The sequence below is a fragment of the Talpa europaea genome (assembly GCF_964194135.1).
Source record: "Talpa europaea genome assembly, chromosome: 12".
Classification (NCBI taxonomy): Eukaryota; Metazoa; Chordata; class Mammalia; order Eulipotyphla; family Talpidae; genus Talpa; species Talpa europaea.
The window spans coordinates 77,354,404-77,371,324 of record NC_140079.1 but is presented as its reverse complement, the minus strand read 5'-3'; the positions used below and the strand labels follow the sequence as shown (position 1 = coordinate 77,371,324).

The 16,921-nt window shown below is 42.8% G+C and overlaps 1 pseudogene across 1 annotated transcript; it reads right to left on the bottom strand.

Moving 5' to 3' along the window:
* Nucleotides 1-571: 571 nt before the first annotated feature.
* Nucleotides 572-1,416, bottom strand: LOC311182061 (large ribosomal subunit protein uL22-like; annotated as a pseudogene). Its single transcript has one exon. The product of its transcript is annotated as a large ribosomal subunit protein uL22-like (transcript).
* Nucleotides 1,417-16,921: the final 15,505 nt, after the last annotated feature.

The window sequence follows — 16,921 nt, the reverse complement described above, 5'->3', positions numbered from 1 at the left end:
AGGGAAGCAGAATGAGATAACCCCAGAGGTAGAAATATGAGAAGGACTTGACTTAAGGGTCTTTTCTTTGAACTGGCCACAAACCAGGAAGATGACAACCTCTCGAAGGCATAATAGCTAGGAAATGGATACTGCCCCTGAGCTTCCAAATAGGACTTGACTCCCCAAAACCTTGGTTGCAGCCACTAAGACAGTTAATAATAAGTAATTAATAAATTTGTATTGCCTTAGGCCATAAAGCTGGTGCTCATTTGTTACGGAAAAGTCAGGAAGCTAACCATCATGAAAACAGAATTCTGCCATTTCTTAAATTTCTCACCCCTACCAAACCCCCAAATCTTTACGTAGTTGTATATCATGGAAATGCTTCTTTATATGGCCTTGCTTATCTTTGTTATTGAAACTTCTGTCTCAGCAGCATGACAGAATGATCAAGAGGCCAGCTCATTAATAACACCAGCTCATTAATAACAGACAGCGGAGTAAATCTGAGAGCCATGACTTAAAAATTCTATGATCTTATAAAATTATAAAATCTCATTCTCAGTTTTCTTTTCTGCAAATGGGGGTAATAGTAGTACATAGCACAAAGGTTCTTGTAATATAATCCAAAAAGGGCAAAATAGTGTAAGTACATTGGGGCTGGGTTTGTATTATCGTTAAAATACATCATGCTTTCCTTTTGGTCTATATTTCCAGGAAACTTAAATCTGTTGTGAAAGTTTCTATAATTTCAAATTATCGACCTGTCATTATGATTGTTTAAATTTTCTCCCATTTCTCTTGTAAGTTAGATTTTTCTTTTCTTTTTTTTTTTTTTTTTTTGCTTTTACTTTTGCTTCCTTTTATATTATGTTGAACTTATTCCCTTGCCATAAGTTTTTGTTTCTTCAGTTTCTTCTGCAATATCTTTTTTTTTCTGTGCCAACTCTTCTTCTGGTTTAGGAACAATCTGCTCTTTTTAAGTAATGATCATCTCAATGTGGCAGGGGAAGCTCATGTATGGGTTAATCCGACCATGAGCTCTGTAAGTTCTGCAACGCTTCTTAGGGGCTTTGTTCACCTGGATGTGCTCAATGACCAGAGAATCTACATCTAAACCCTTAAGTTTGGCATTACTCTCTGCATCTTTAAGCATGAACAGTAAAAATTCAGCACTCTTTTTGGGCCACTGACCTTGTGTCCAACCCCACTGTTCGGCCTGGGCACACCTGCCAACGCCACTGTTGTAACGATGGAATGGCACACACTGCTTCTGTAGAGTGACATCCTTCAGATACTTGGTGGCTTTTTGGATATGCATGCCCTTGATGGCCTGGGCAGTTTCACGAGTGTTTTAAAATGAACACGGAGATTTGAACCTCTTGATTTGCATGACTTTGTAGGGTTTTCTGGGTCAAGTGAGTAGCGAACCATTTTCAGAGATCACTAAGGCCACATACGGGAAGAGCCAGATTTTTGTTTATTCTTTAAGAATTATTGTATGTTTTATTGGTATTATAAGCTTTGTTAAATCACATCCATTATTTCATCTATATAGGCAGAGAATAAATGTGCATGTGAAAAATAAGCTTAAAATTGAAATGTGTACCTGTGTCCACATAAGGTCACTTAAGATACAGGGGATTAGGGCTCCAACATTTCTTTTTTGGGGGGAAGTGTTTATAATTCTACCCAAAACAGTGTGCCTGGATTAGACATATTAGTCAACTATCAACATTTGGCTTCTGGGAAGTTAGCTTTGCACTTATGTGTAGTATAGAAAGAGAATGGGCCTTTTGACTCTTCTATCTCTACCAAGTAATGGCCACTATGGGCTCAATTTCCTCTAGTGTAACCACAAGTTATGGGGGCGATGGTCTCTGAGCACCTTCCTGCTCCAGCAGATGACATCTTTATGAACAGAGTGAATAGTAACTCACATTTATGAAGCACTCTACAGTTTACTAAGTACTCTCAGGGTATTTAATTCCTCTAAGAACTGTGTGAGCTATCTATTATTAGCCTCTCTATTTTAGAGGTGCAGAGAAATAAGTCACTTGTCCACACTTTCTCTGTGGGTAACGGCCATCTCCTGAGACCCAACGTGGCGCCCATGCTTCTACAAGGCAGCTTCCATCATTGTGAAGCTGCAACCGTAAAATGTTTCAGGAAATTAATAGCTGCATCCTGCTGCAATAATTAATGCCACAACTTAAATTTGCTTCAGAGTAGCAGAACAAGGCATTTGCTCCATGGCTTGACCTGTAAGAACAGTTAAAAAATTAAACTTTTTTTGTGATCTTAATACTGGACTTGGAGAAATTGAAATATCACATACTACTGCTTTCCAAACACTGTACAAAAGTGAATAGCTTAGGGTTATCAGCAATTATCTCCACTATGAATATCATTCCTTAGGGAAAAGAAAAGTTATTAGGGTCAGAGGGTCTAAGCATTCTGTTAATTTATTTTTGAGGCTCGAGGAACCAATGGGTTTATGTCTACTCAAAAAAATAAAAAGACTTAAAAAGTTCTTGGAAGGGTGGGTGTTTGAGAACCTTGGTGAAAGGAAAAAGAGGACAACCAACCCAGTTTTTGATTTTATGAAATCTGCTTTTACTGGTTTTACTGGCTACTGTCTGGAATAGCAGTAGACAACCTGCTTTCAGCCAGGTGAATGCCTCATCTGAGGACATTGCATGTTGGTTCTAAAATGAATGGTGTCTCTGTCACCAAGTCACTAGCTCCTATGAGATGCAAGGGCCTGCTGGGTGCAAAGTGGATTCAGACGGAGAGGACAAGGGACTTGAGTCAGGGGTTAACAGTCATGGAGGATGTTGGCTACCCAGAGAGTGAGAGGGGCAGGGGAGCCTTCTACTCGGTGTGTGGAAGGGAGCACCATGTGCTGCGTGCTTTTATTTGGTGGGAGGGAGTTGTGTTTTTGATGTCATGAAATTCCCCTTGAGGATGGTGGTAGGGTTTTAGGACAGGGTGGTATCTACAGAAGGGGTAACTAATGTTTATTGAATTTCTGCATCCATCAGGCATTGCACTGAGATTTTGGTTTATTACAGGAAGGGATCCCAGAGAGGTCTGAATCTAGGGTATGCTGGGAGGCTATACTGGGGGAACAGGTACATGCTTCCTGATGATAATTGCAGGGAGAGGTGGTTGTGCATCAGTTACTGGTGTTGTTAGGTGATCAGAAACTCCAGGAGGGAATAAACTTTCATGCCAAAGTCTAGGAAGTTCCTCCTACCCAGGAATCTTCACGCCAAGTGCGTGGCTCATAGGTCTAGATTCAGATGGGAATGCTGGGGTGTGGGACTCTGTACCTCCCTGTGACAACACATGTGCCCCCATCTCTGTGTATCCCTAGACTTTTCCACTAAAGAAACTTTAAGTCAACAACTATGTCAAACGACTCAATCTTATTACCATTCCATGGTGACAATCTTTCTTCTCTCTGAGTTAATTCATTTAATCTGTGCAAAAATAACCCTACCTACTGTGGTTGGCCAACAGCCAAAGACCACCAGTGGTGTCTCTGCAGGGAACAAAGCCAGAATTATCATTTGCCCACTGAGAGGGAGCCAGCACACTGTGGGGAAGCCAGAGGCATCTGGAAGAGGGATTTAAGGAAGGGACAGCCAGCTGCTGCAGCTTTAGAATGTGTGAGTCCCTGGGAGTTACTGGTGGGTGTCTTTGTCCTATTCTGAAACAGGTAGATCTGAATAAGCTGTGTTGAAAGAGTTCAAGTTGGGATGATTTGTGACAAACATTTTGGTTTGGTTCAGTAAGGTTGTATTTCCTCTGCAAATCACATAACGATTATTGTGAAGTAGTGGTTTGTGTTTCAAACCTCAGTTTCCCCTTTGCAGCCTTGATGCCAGCAGGCCAGTCCTTCACCATCTCACAGCTCACTCTGATGCCCAGGCTTGGAGATGTCCAGCCCTTGCCCAGTGACATGATGAACGAATGGCATGGCAAGTGGTGAAGTTGATGGGAATGTCTCGAGGGGGGTGAGCCCATGAAGGAGGGGCTTGGGAGCCTCCCTCCTATTCCTCCTATTCCCAGGCAGCAGTCAGCCTCTGGGGGTGACTGAGCAGATCTGAGGCTTGAGAGAGCTGGGCAACAGAGCTGTTCATGGGGTCCCCCTTAATGTGAAAGGAGACCAGGCCGAGAGGCCATTAGAAAACTGACACTTGCAATGGTGAGATGTCCAGTGATTTAACTAAATTCTATCCTAAAGAAGAAAAAGAATCATCCATAATGGAAGCTGAAAATGCAATGAACATTATCCTGCCTTTTACCTCGTCATTTTTGCTAGTAAATTCTTATCCTTTTTTGTGATATTCGTCTGTGACTCTAATGCTGGGATAGTGGTTCTCCAACAGAGTCCCTGGACAGGGCCTCAGCACCATCCAGGAACTTGTAGGCAGTGCAGCTTCTCAGGGTTCCCCAGTCTTCTGGGTCAGATATTTGGGAGGTAGGGCCCCGAGATCCTTGTTTCGAGTTTTCCGGGTATTCTCACCTCACTGTTCTGGATGGGGAGCCACTGTGGAACAGGAGGGTCTGCAAGACAAGCAGGCATTCAAGATGCAAAGATTTTAGCAAAAGTGAGGCTACTTAAGTAAAATGAAATCCCTTTCCATCTTAAACTCAGCAGCAGTCGCGGCCACGAGGTTAATCTATCCTTTCAATTCAGTTCAATTCCATTTGGTATTAAAGTATCTCTTCCTGTGTCTTTGCAAATATGGGAAGACACTGTGTGCAATTAGGAAATATCATTTTATAAAATTACAAATCACAGTAAACTTTATTTTCAAGGCATGAGCGACTGAGAAGGAGCACACTTGGGGAAGTGACGGGCATGTTAATTGTGTGGCTGCCGCTTCTCGGTGACCATGTTTTATTTCTAGGCCTTCACGAGTTTTATTAGAAACAGGACCTTTTTGTGACTGTTTGCTGCCCTGGGAGTTTTAAAAGAACTGATTTTCTGCCAGAAAAGATTGGAATCAATGGCAGACTTCTCTTTGAGATAGTTCTGAAACATTTATTTAAGAGTTTAGCTGCTCGCGTTCCCTGATCTGTATTCTGAACGCTTGTTCAATGAAGTAAAATTCATTCATGCCTTCACTCCCGGTGTTATTGACAAAGCACACACTTTATGTGACTCAAAGCCAGGATCCTGTCTTCTGGGAAAACTTCTCTCTAAACTTGTCTGAAAGAATTATTTTATTACACTTTTTTCATGCCAGCTCGACAACACCTGAGTGAGAAATTCTAGGATGAAGGGGAAGCAGGGGAGGGCTTGCACTGGCGATTTGAAAAGGCTGATGGGCAAAAATCAGAGGGGACCCTTTTCCCAACCTGACTTCTTCATCAGAACGAGAAGGGTTGAGCAAACTGTTGTCGAAATAAGCGTCCTTCCAGGATGCTTAGCTGCTCATTTGTGGTTGTCCCCGCTTAGCCTCAGGAATACATCCTGGTCCCCAGAGGGTTCCTGAGACTGCAAAGGGTAGTGAATCCTGTATGTTCTGTATTTTTCCTAGCCATACAAACTTATAATAAAGTTTCATTTATAATTTAGGCATAGTAAGAGCTTAACAATTGCTACTAATAAAAAAAAACAATTATAACAGTATACTATAATAAAAGTTATGTGAATGTGGCCCCCCTCTCTCAAAATACCTTCCTGTATGAAATATTGCCAGGCTGGAATTGACTGAGGCTACGGAATCCATGGAAAGCAAATCCACAGAGAAAGGGCCGGGGGCAGCTATAGATAGTGGCATTAGGAAGGCATCAATATAGAACAGGGCTTTCCTGCTTAAAGACTTCTGTTCTTCATCAGATGATAATAAATCTAAGCTTCATTTGTTATATATTTACTGTGTGCTAAGAACTTTGTATCATTTCTAGTCCAAAAGGCCACCACGTAAAACGTTTCAGATTGAGAGTAAGGGAATCATGGCAAGAGGGACTACAGGATTTCCCTCACTCTGCCTGGCTCCAAGTAGGCTCTTTCCTAACACACTGCCCAGGTAGGACGCCAGCTCCATGGCTGCAAAGGAAAGCTGGTCTCTGCTATCTCCCGGATGCCTGCAACACAGTTCCTTAGTCACCTGGGGAAGGGCCACAGGGTGCTCAGCAAATGAGGGGACTGAGGACATGCTACTTCTGCTTGAGTCTCTAACTCATCAGTGTGGACAGCCTTAATATCGTGCTTTTATTAATTCCTAATAAGGGAATTGACAGTTAATATTAATTCTTAATAAAGGAATCTTGGCGTCTCTAGAACTCTATTAGCAAAACAAAAACAAATCAAAAAGCAATTCACTTCAGAAGTTGAAAAATACACTTGAAACTAAATCTCTGGATAAAAATACTTCATTGTGTTTTAGATCAAAATATGCCCCTGTACAAATATTTATTGAACCAGCAAATTGGACCTGATGAAATGATCAGTATGAATGTGCTCACTATGGATTGAATATTTGTATACCCTGTCCCCCCAAAATTCATATGTTGGAGCCTAAATCTCCAGTATAGTGATGTTAGGAGGTTTTATGGAAGTAATTAAGTCTTGAGGCTGGAGCCCTTATTGAAAGACACAGCGATTTATCTCTCTCTCCCCTCTCCATCTGTCTTTTAAGAAGGCGGCCATTTTTGTGATCAGTCCTTTATCATTAGTGTTGGGTGCAAAAATGTTCTCCCAGTTGGTGGGGTTTCTCTTTGTTTTTGTTATTGTCTCTTTTGCTGTGCAAAAGCTCTTTAATTTGATATAGTGATGAGACTCAACAACAACAAAGAAAATAATCCAGTCAAAAAATGGGCAGAAGAGCTTAAAAGAAACTTCTCTGAAGAGGAAATGCAAATGGCCAACAGGCATATGAAAAAATGTTCAACATCACTTGTCATCAGGGAAATGCAAATCAAAACTACCATGAGATACCATCTTACACCAGTGAGAATGGCACATATTAAAAAAACTAGCAACAACAAATGTTGGCGAGGGTGTGGAGAAAAAGGAACTCTTCTGCACTGTTGGTGGGAGTGCAAACTGGTCCAACCACTGTGGAAAGCTGTGTGGAGATTTCTGGACCTACTAAACATAGAGCTTCCATATGATCCAGCAATTCCACTCCTAGGTATTTACCCAAAGGACACAGAAACATCAATTCCAAAGAACACCTGCACCCCTATGTTTATAGCAGCACTGTTTACAATAGCTAAGCTTTGGAAACAACCCAAATGCCCAAAAATAGATGACTGGATCACGAAGATGTGGTACATATATACCATGGAATATTACTCAGCATTCAAAAAAGATAAACACATGCAATTTGCTGCAACATGGATGGCGCTGGAAGGGATCATGCTCAGCGAAATAAGCCAAAAAGAAAAAGAAAAATACCGGATGGTCTCACTCATAGCAGGAATCTAGAAAACTTAAATAAGGGACCAGGAAAATGAATAACTATAAGAAAGTGAAAATCAAAATCAACAAAAAACTATGAACCAGAGACACTTTTAGGGGGGCGGGGGCGGGAGGGGAGGGATTGGGGTCAGAATGGGGGGCTGCAATTGTATGGGGAATATAACAATAAAATTTATAAAAAAAAATAAAAAAATAAAAAATAAAATAAATAAATAAATAAATAAATAAAATCTTTAAAAAAAAAAAAGAAGGCGGCCATTTGCAAATCAAAGTCCTCTTCAGATACCAGATCTGCCAGCATCTCTAGCTGTACTTCTCAGCCCTGAGAACTGAGCCTTCAGAAGTTCTATTGTTTTTCAAACCACCCAGTCTGTGTTATTTTTAACAGCAGCACAAACTGATTAAGCTCACACTCATGGGACCAAGAATCTATTCAGAGGTGCTCAAGATGGTGGAGAACACGTATTTGCCATGTGTATTGAGGAGATCAGACTTTGGAGAAAGGATGTGTTGGGTTCCAGGTCAGGTGAACCCAAGATGTGCTAATGTAGCAGATTATTTTGAATTAAAGAAAGAAACTTTTGGTGAAGGAATGATACTCTAACCCTCCCTTTCTCTTAAAAGCAGGAGTTTTCTTTGACCCACCATTGAGCTCCTCCCTGAAAACAGGAAATCAGCATCAATGTGAAATGCACCCTTTCTGCAGAGATGGAGAAACCCTCAGTGGCACAGAGGCGGGAAGCTGTTTAAGTAAACTCTGCTGAGCTCATTCAATTGTTGTCCAATCCAGAACTTTAAAGAATATCTTTGTCCTGTCTGTTTTTCACAGATTTATTTCTTCTTTGTCTAAAAGCTATATAAATTGGCTGTTTGGGCCACTAAGTTCAAGATCTTATGGACCTCTGTATGCACAAATATAAATTTTTCTTTCCTGTGGCTAGTCTCTCTCATGTGCATTTACTATTGGGCCAGCCAAAGGAATTAAATAAGATGAGGGGAGGTCCCCCAAAGATTTCCCCTAGTTTTCTGAAGAACATTCCAACTGAAGCAAATTCTAGATGGAGCAGGCTGCTAAACATAACTACAGAAAATTATCAGGCAGTCTGCTTGTTAAATAATTAAGTGCTATTTAGAAATTAAGCTAAGCAAGTGGCACCCGGCTAAAGATCTGGAAGAGGGAGAATTTACCTTCCTGTGATTAAGAAGTCAGGTGTGTCCTGCCCACTGTCTTCACCTGTGCTGGCTGCTGCCTGCCCGGCAGAAGCTGGGATGCAGCGGCCAGACTCGGCAGCCAGTTATGCTGCGCCGTTTACTTCTCTCACTCCTCCACAGACACGTCTCCTTGAGGCTGACCTTTATCTATATCTTGGCCCTTTTCTCTGTGGTGCATCGCTTGTTGGCACCACAACATCCTAGGACCGCTCTTCAGTCTTTTTTATTGGGGGGACCCTTTCTTGAATGATAACAGCAATGCCACACCTTCCCAGCCTGCACTGAGATCTCCTCACCTTTTCTTTTCTTTTCTTTTTTTTACAGAACACCTTTGCTGGTCAAGACTCAGCCCCAAATCCAACACAAGCCTGGGTGAGGTCACTGGGTTCCCTCAGGAATTGCGACCCTGGGGAGCCTCTCACTACCTGAAACTTAAGGGATTCACACACCAGAAATGACGAGGAACTGAAAGTCTAGAGGGCTAATAGAAGGGGAAGTCCAAGTTAGTCCCTAAAAATAAGGGTGTCCCCAGAGTCCAGATCTGCAGAGGTAGGAACCAGAAGAGGGAGCAGCAAAGAGCTGGTGTATAAGAAGCAGGGAAGGCTGCACTTTCATGTTATAAGGATGTGATTTCTCCCAGGGGCGATAATGGCAGCTGCACAGGCTTAGCCACTCCGGGTATATGGCTGTAGGGTAAATGAAATTGTCAGGATTTTCCACCCTCCTGCCATTAGCATTAATGATAGATCCCTGTGGTCCTACATGCATGCCTGAAGGCGGACACCTGAAGTAGGGTGTGAGCATGCATAGGTAGTTGCACCTGGGCTGAGAGACAGAGCTTAGATAAGGGTGGCCTCACGGGGATGCCAGCAGAGTAGCAGAAAGAAGAACCACAGAAGGCAGTGGTGGAAGCAGCAACAGAACGGGAGCAGAACAAGAGGCAGCAGCGGTAGCAGAGAAACAGAGGCCATGAGAGAATGCAGAGAGCCCAGAAAGAGTGAAGATTTGCCAGGGGTTGGGAGGCCTGCCAGCCTCCTGGGCCCCCGGTGCCCCTGCCTGCCGTTTTCCTGGTTGCCGCACTACAAATGATGTAAAAAGCTCAATAAAAGCCTGAAAAAGCCACTCAGGACTCCAGGGCTCTCCTTTACTCATCTGCCTGGATCATAGAGAACCCACTCCGTGTCTTGCTGGCACTACAGTGGCCTACAATCTCAACACACAGAACCTCATGTGGCTGCAGTGTCCTCAGCATGCGATGGGTTAACAAACCACCAGTGATCTGAACCAAGAACAGGAAACCATCCAGGGAAGCCCAGTCCTCTCCCTCAGGCAAGGCTCTCTGTGTGCTGGAGCAATGGAGACTCCCCTTGTTAACTGGACGCTTAGAAGTAGTAGCTGGAGGCATTTTGATGTGAAACAGCCCAAAGATGAGAAAGAGACCTTTTGAATCCAAGCTAAGGCAAGGCACGTGATTTAAAAAGGAATGTTCTCATCAGTAGCTATGTTGAAAGTTATGTTTTAGACAAATGTAGAAAAGTTAAAGGTTACTGAGAAAGGAAACCAATTGTAACGGAGACTTAGTTTAAAGATTATTCTAGAGGAAAAATTTATGTAATGCAAAAAGTATAATTTTTTTTGGGGGGGAAACACTGGAAAACCGTTCATCAGCAGCAGAGTGAGACAGTTTAAATCTTGGTCTTGCCACTTACTAAATGGGTGGTTTCAGATAAGCCCTTCTCTACTGAAGCCCCTGTTTGATTTCTGGAGAAAATATATTCCAGATACCAAAGATGAAGGGGAATAAATTATGGATGCACTGGTGCTGGCTGGCACTTAGAGTAGGTGCTGGTTTGCAGCCTGTAAAATGAAGCTTGCTACACATTATTCTTTGGATAGGTTTGGGGTCGGTTGGGGTGGTAAAGATGCTCCGTTTTTCTTGAGTAGGGACATGGAGGCTCCCCAAGGGTTCAGCTTATCCCACTGTAGCAGCATAAGCATCAAATGGCAAATGACAGGGAGTGTCACTGACTTGTTCACTGTGTGAGGAACTTTTGTCAAAGCTTGCTGACTCCTGCTCTCCATCCCGTATAGGAAATACACCTTATAGCGCGAATAAATTTTACAAGTTTTCGGACAATATTATATTTGTAAATGGCTGCACTGATCCTGAGAAGAAATACCCTCTCGTGGTTTGACTTCAGGGCCTTTCTTATTGGGAGCATGTACTGAAACTGTCAAATCCCCTTTGAAGGTAAAGTTTGGGTCTTTGTGTTTCAAATTTACCCCTGTGTCTTAGATAAGAAGGTTAATGCCCTGCTTTTAAGGGACTTGCACACAGTCATGTGGTTGAGGAAGTCAAACTATCTTTTTTGGAGAGGAGCACGCCAGGGATTGCAAGTCTGATTTCAGGGCTGGGTCAAGAGAAATGCAAGAGGAATTCACATCTCATTGTGCAAAAGAATAAGAAAGTTGTCCAAACAGTGACAGTGACACAAAAGAGGGTATAGGATTCCCACTGGCCAAATTTGGAACAATATGAGCATTACATTGAGTAAAATCAGGATCTGTGAATCCATAACGATAATAAATCAACAAGAAGCTAACGCTCTTTCTAACAGCGGAGAGCCAAGTAATAAATGAAGAAATGAAGGAGGTAGAAGATCACTGGATTATTATGATAGTTAAGAATTAACAGCAGAGGCTGAAAACAGAAAGTCTGATGGGGAGCCAGACATTTACAAAGTTTCAAAGTATCCCTTCACAAATTCTGTTTGAATTCAGCTGGAAAAATAGTTATCTTTATAGGAAGTAGAAAAATGCAATGGGCATCACCTTAACCCAAGTGCTCAAAGTTAACAACACTAACAAAGGGATAAACTGCCTCACCACTGGGATCAGGAACAACAAATCAACTAGGGGAACTAGTCTCCTGCTTGGGGGACACTTACATTTGCACGAGGTCACACAGTCAGAATGCAGTAATATAAGATGTAAATTCACATCTGTCTGACTTCTCCCACATCCTGGCTCTGAGGGATGTGACAGGTCCACAACTGGTGCCATAAATCAGCAGAGAGAAGGTACCTGGGTAGGACAGTCAACGGACAAGAAAGTATTAAAGTCACTAAAATGTCTGGGAGAGGACCAGTCACAGGGTGTAAGAGGGCACTGTGGGATGGCTTCCAGCACATGGAGATGCCCTCTTCCATGGCATTCATTGCCTCAAGAGTTTCTGATTTTGAAGGGAAGGCAGGAGGAACATCCCAAGAATTCCTTGCCTCACGCTGAATTGTAAATGAGGATTTACCGCAAGGTGCACTAAGTAACAAGCTAGATGCAGCGAAAAGGATGGATAGTTAGTTATGTGGTCAATTGCTCATCCATATTTACACTGCAATCTTACACCATGATTTTCACCCTGCAAAACAAATCCATTTGGATAAATCAATATTACTTCCCAATATAGTTCCTAATCTCCACGGAGGGAAAAAGGTACTGAGAGTCAGGCAAATCAGGCAAATCTAATACTCTTCTCACAATAATTGGACAGAATCATGCCCGAGGATAGCCCTTAAAGAAAAAGTCTGGTTAATAAATATTTGAGACAACAATCAGAGGATGCTGCCGAAGATTTTTGAGGGTCCCCAGAGGGGCATGTTAATATCCCTAACAGAATGTGATTTTTGTACACAGAGAGTTCTTTCTGAGCAAAAATTTTTACAGTTTTAGTTGCAAAATAAGTCATTCTTTGCACTTGGGATAAATTCAGCAGAAATGCTTAGAGAAAATAAATGTTCTCTATGTGAGCAGAGCCAATGACTTTACAATTTATTCAAATGCTTGGCACCTGTGGACATTTTTTCCAGTGACAGACACCTCCCTTATTTCAGGTGGCCATGGAAAATGGTATTCCACACAACTGTGTTAGATAACTGAAAACTGAATTAAAAAAATCTGAATATAAATCTTCCTGATATGTTTATGTTTCTCCTACATTCTTCAGTGAAGTTTGCCAGTCATGGTTCAACTTTCTCTCCTTTTTCTTTTCTTTCTTTTGTTTTCTTCTTTTTTTTTCTCCCTTCCTCTCTCCTCTAACCCTCCTCTCCTCTCCTTTCCTTTTCCCTTTCCTGATGACCCTGAATTAAAAATTTGTAGTTAATAGGTCACCTAAAATGAGGAGACAGTCTGGAGGTGGGGTTCAAGTCACAGAGCAGCTGGTAGTGGCCCCAGGGCCAGTATTTGGCAGGCGTGTACCTAGTGGAAGCAGTTAATGTTCTCCAAATTGGAATGACATTGCAAATCACTTCCATTTGCCTTCTCTGTTCTTCCTCCTGATTTAATGCTGCATTCTTGGCAAATGTGTTTACTCACATCTCATTTATTTCACGTTATATTTTTGTTCATGTTTTCCTCTCTCCTCACAAATTGTTCCAGTTCTACTCCTTACCCATGTCCCAGCCAGATCTCCCATCTGCCTTGAAACAACCCTTAGAAACCTCAGTGTTTAGCAACTGATAGCACTTACCGTGGCTGCTGTGCAGGTGCAAATCAACCACCTATTATCTTCTGTCATCTGACTTTCCGTCTTGAGCTCTTGGACAAATTTCTTGATAGTTACCCGTGTCTGCATAGCTTCTTCATGAATGTTGTCCTCCAAGAAATCTAGAATTTAATCTCTCTCTTCCCTGGCCTGCCGCGGCACATTCATTGTTTCAAAATATAACTTTGATCCATCCATGCTCTCCATCTCCACTGTAATCCAAGCCACTGAAGTATCTCTTATGGCCCAATGTCCTTGCCGATCTCCCTGCTCAGCCATCTGTTCTCTGGCAGCCCGAGTAATCTCCTTAATGTATAAAGTGGAACAGATTGATCCGGGTCCTACCTTCCCCTTCAGCTTCCCCTGGTTTCCCTCCTTCTCTTGCTCAATTTGCTCTGGCCATACTGATCTCTTTCAGGACTCCAAACAGGCCAACTTTTCCTACCTTCTGGGGCCCTTGTATGCGTTGCTTGCTCTGCCTTGAACTGTCTCTTTCCCGTCTTTTTTCCCTCCACTAGGCAGGTCTCCAGAGTAAATAGCTCCTCTCAGCGACACCTTCCCCAGGCTTTCTCTAAAGCATCCGTCTACCCTCAAGTTTTTCTTTGGTCCCTTGTTTGTTTTCTTATGATCACTTATCAGAAATTCCCACTTTGGTTAATCTAGCTGTGCCTGCGTCTGCCGTGCATGTTAATACACGGCGTGTGTTCCAGTCTCTCCTGGTCATAAACTCCAGTGAGACAGAGCACTATTGACCCCGCCTCCCACCATGTCCTGTGTGACCAAGTCAGCGCCTAGATAGAGCAGGTGCTCAACCAACACTGACCAGATGAGCTGGATAAGAACCTCGGTAAGGTCAGAAGTTGTGCCTTAAACTGCCTTGACCTCCCCTCCCCCACCTGGAGCACTGGAGGTGTTCTGTAAATGTTGCGTTCTTGGATTTGTGGTAAAGCGATTAAATGACACAATTTGAATTCCTCTTTTCATAAGTTTTGTCTTATTCCCCTAAAGTTCAAGTAGTTTTGCTTCAAAAAGCACTGAAACCTCTGGGAAACTTTAAAGTGCTTTGCAAAGGAATCTACTTTATTTCCTAGTTTTCATTCTGACTTTTGTTATGTCCAGGCACTGCTGAGAGATCCCTCCCGGCCTGTCTCTGTACACAGAGAGGTCTCATCAAATATTTATACCACCTGGAAGGAAGAATGAAACTTCAGAAAAATACATACCCCTGCTACTTACTTTCTAAAACGTACTGAAAGACAAAGAAGTGAGTTAGAGAATGTTAGTGCTGAAGGGACTCATTTAGTCAAAATCTTCATCTGGCAGAGGAAGAAAATGGGGCTCAGTGTGGGCATGGCGAGTTGTGATCCTCTAACTTAACAAAAAACAAATTTAAACTAATACTCATCAAAGGCAATGTGTTGCTTTAGGCTGACAATTATTTGCAGGTAAAACATCATGAAGAGCCTCAAAAATGCCATAAAGAGCATTTCTATGACTATGAAAGCCTACCTTTCAGTCTTTGAGAATATTCAATACAGAATTAACATACGGAAGGGAAATTCCAGCTACAAATATGACGCCCATAGACTAGACCACCGTGGCATTGGGAGCATTAACTCAGGTCTTTGGGACAGAGATGACAGGAGGGAAGTCTGGCTCTTGCTGTTTGGAGTGTGTTCTGCATAGAGATGAAGCAGCTTCACATCAGAGGGAAGAAGGGACGCTGGTGTGGGGGAAATAGCCCCTGGCATCTTGGGGCAGTTGATAAGTCATGTTTGTGTTCCAGATTAGGGGCATGTCTGACTGCATAGTTCACAAAGTCCTCATGGGAGAAGCTGGCTGTACACAGTGAGAACAACCAACATTGCTCAGCTGTATGATTAAGTGCTGAGTCATGCAGCATAGATGCGAGCAGTCTTCCTAAGGCAGGAGGCAGGAGAGCTCGTTAACCATTGTAGTTGGCAGGACACAGGATTAGTAGGGCCCTGACAATGGGGAGGAAATGGGCAGTGCAAGGGAAGTGAGAAGGGTATGAAAGCAAGCCAAGGAAAATTCTCCCTAAGAGTTTGAAATCAGCTGATAAGTGTTTATTGAGTTCATACTATTTTCTCAGCACTGTGTGACAAGCTGTGGATGGTGAAGAAGCTTTCAAAGAACTTGTGCCCAGTGGGGGGATCTTTTCAGGGCTGGGTTACAAGAGATGAGTCAGCAGCCACCCCAGGCAGCCAGGACATCCCTCCCCAATTTATGGTGTGTCCAATTGTCACAATATTGAGACCTACATCTACAATCTAGAAGTTACTGTTTGACCTCTGTCTTAAGGGCAAGCAAGATTTAATTGAAGAGAATGTAGAATTATAAGACACAGCAAAGCCTCTTTGAGCTTTAATGGCAGCACAGCTCAAGCTGGTAGAACCAGGACTTGGCCCAAAGTCAAAAAGTCTGAGTTTTAAATTCCAGTTCCTACCCATCTAGCCTGTTCTGTGACTGTGGAGCAGTATCTTTGTCTCTCTCTGGCCAATATGTTCTCTTGGGAAAGTCTCATCCAGGGTCTTCTGGCATCCTTCTGCGTGTACAAGTATGAATATTGCTGTATCCATTTCTTTGTTTCCTTATTACAGTGTATTGCCAACATTTTTTCACTCTAATTAGCTTTAAATACTTCTGTCTTATAAAACAGTAAGGAATGACAGAGAAAACAAGTGTGAGTGGAAAAGGGCAAGAGAGTTTATGTGGATGAGAAGAAAGAAAAGGACATTTATTAAGAACAGATAAATGGTGGCACTTAAATAGGAAAAATATGCTTTCGTGACATCAGCTGAACTTGATTAATATCATAAAAGAGTACAGTGAAGGGTGAGGATGGTTGAATGATGGGAAAGACGGGCCAAATGGAAGGCCATTTCATCTGGGAATGATAGAAAGAGGTAGAAGGGAAGAAACTTGAGCTCACACAGCCTGCTGTTGCTGCCGACCATCCTTGCTCTTGTATGAGTCCCAATAGGAGCTAAGCTGCTGTAACAAAGAAACCCAGAACTGCCGTGATTTAAATAATATAGAACTTAATTTTTCTCTCAAATGCCCAGAGACAGGTGGGTGGTGGAGAGAGGGCAGGGAACTCTGATTCACTAGGTTGTACAGAATGTTCAGTGCCTTCTCTCGTGCGCACTACAATCCCCTAAAAAGTTGTACTCACGTCCATGACCAAAACGGGGTCATCTCATTCCACTCCCTGGAAGGGGATCAAGTCTGTAAAGGACAGCACTTTTTTTTCCCCCAAAGATTTATTCATTTATGCATATAATAGCTGGGGTACAGGCCAGAGGTCTTGGGGGGGGGGTTGAGAGGATTCACCAGAGACAGAGTGGGGAACAGAACAGATAGAGTAACTGACATACACTGCTGAGGGGAGCAGTGGGTGAGACAGGAGAGGTCTGCTGTGCCATGTGGGTTGCTCCCTGGTGGGCTGGGGATCGAACTTGTGCTGCAGAGGCTGTGGCTTGCTTCATAGTGCAGTGCTTAACCCCTTGCGCCACCAGGGAGGCCCCCAGCACTTGTCTTTTAAGGAGGGGATGTAACACTTCTGCCCATATTTCATGGGGGAGATTTCAGTAACATAGCCAGGAAGGGTGGTCTGTGGTTGCGAAGGGCCTGCTATAACTAAAAGAAAAGGAACGGGATTTGGGAAGGCCAATTGGTCTCTATTCCAACTCGGTTCTGCTTGTCCTTCATCAAGATCTGTG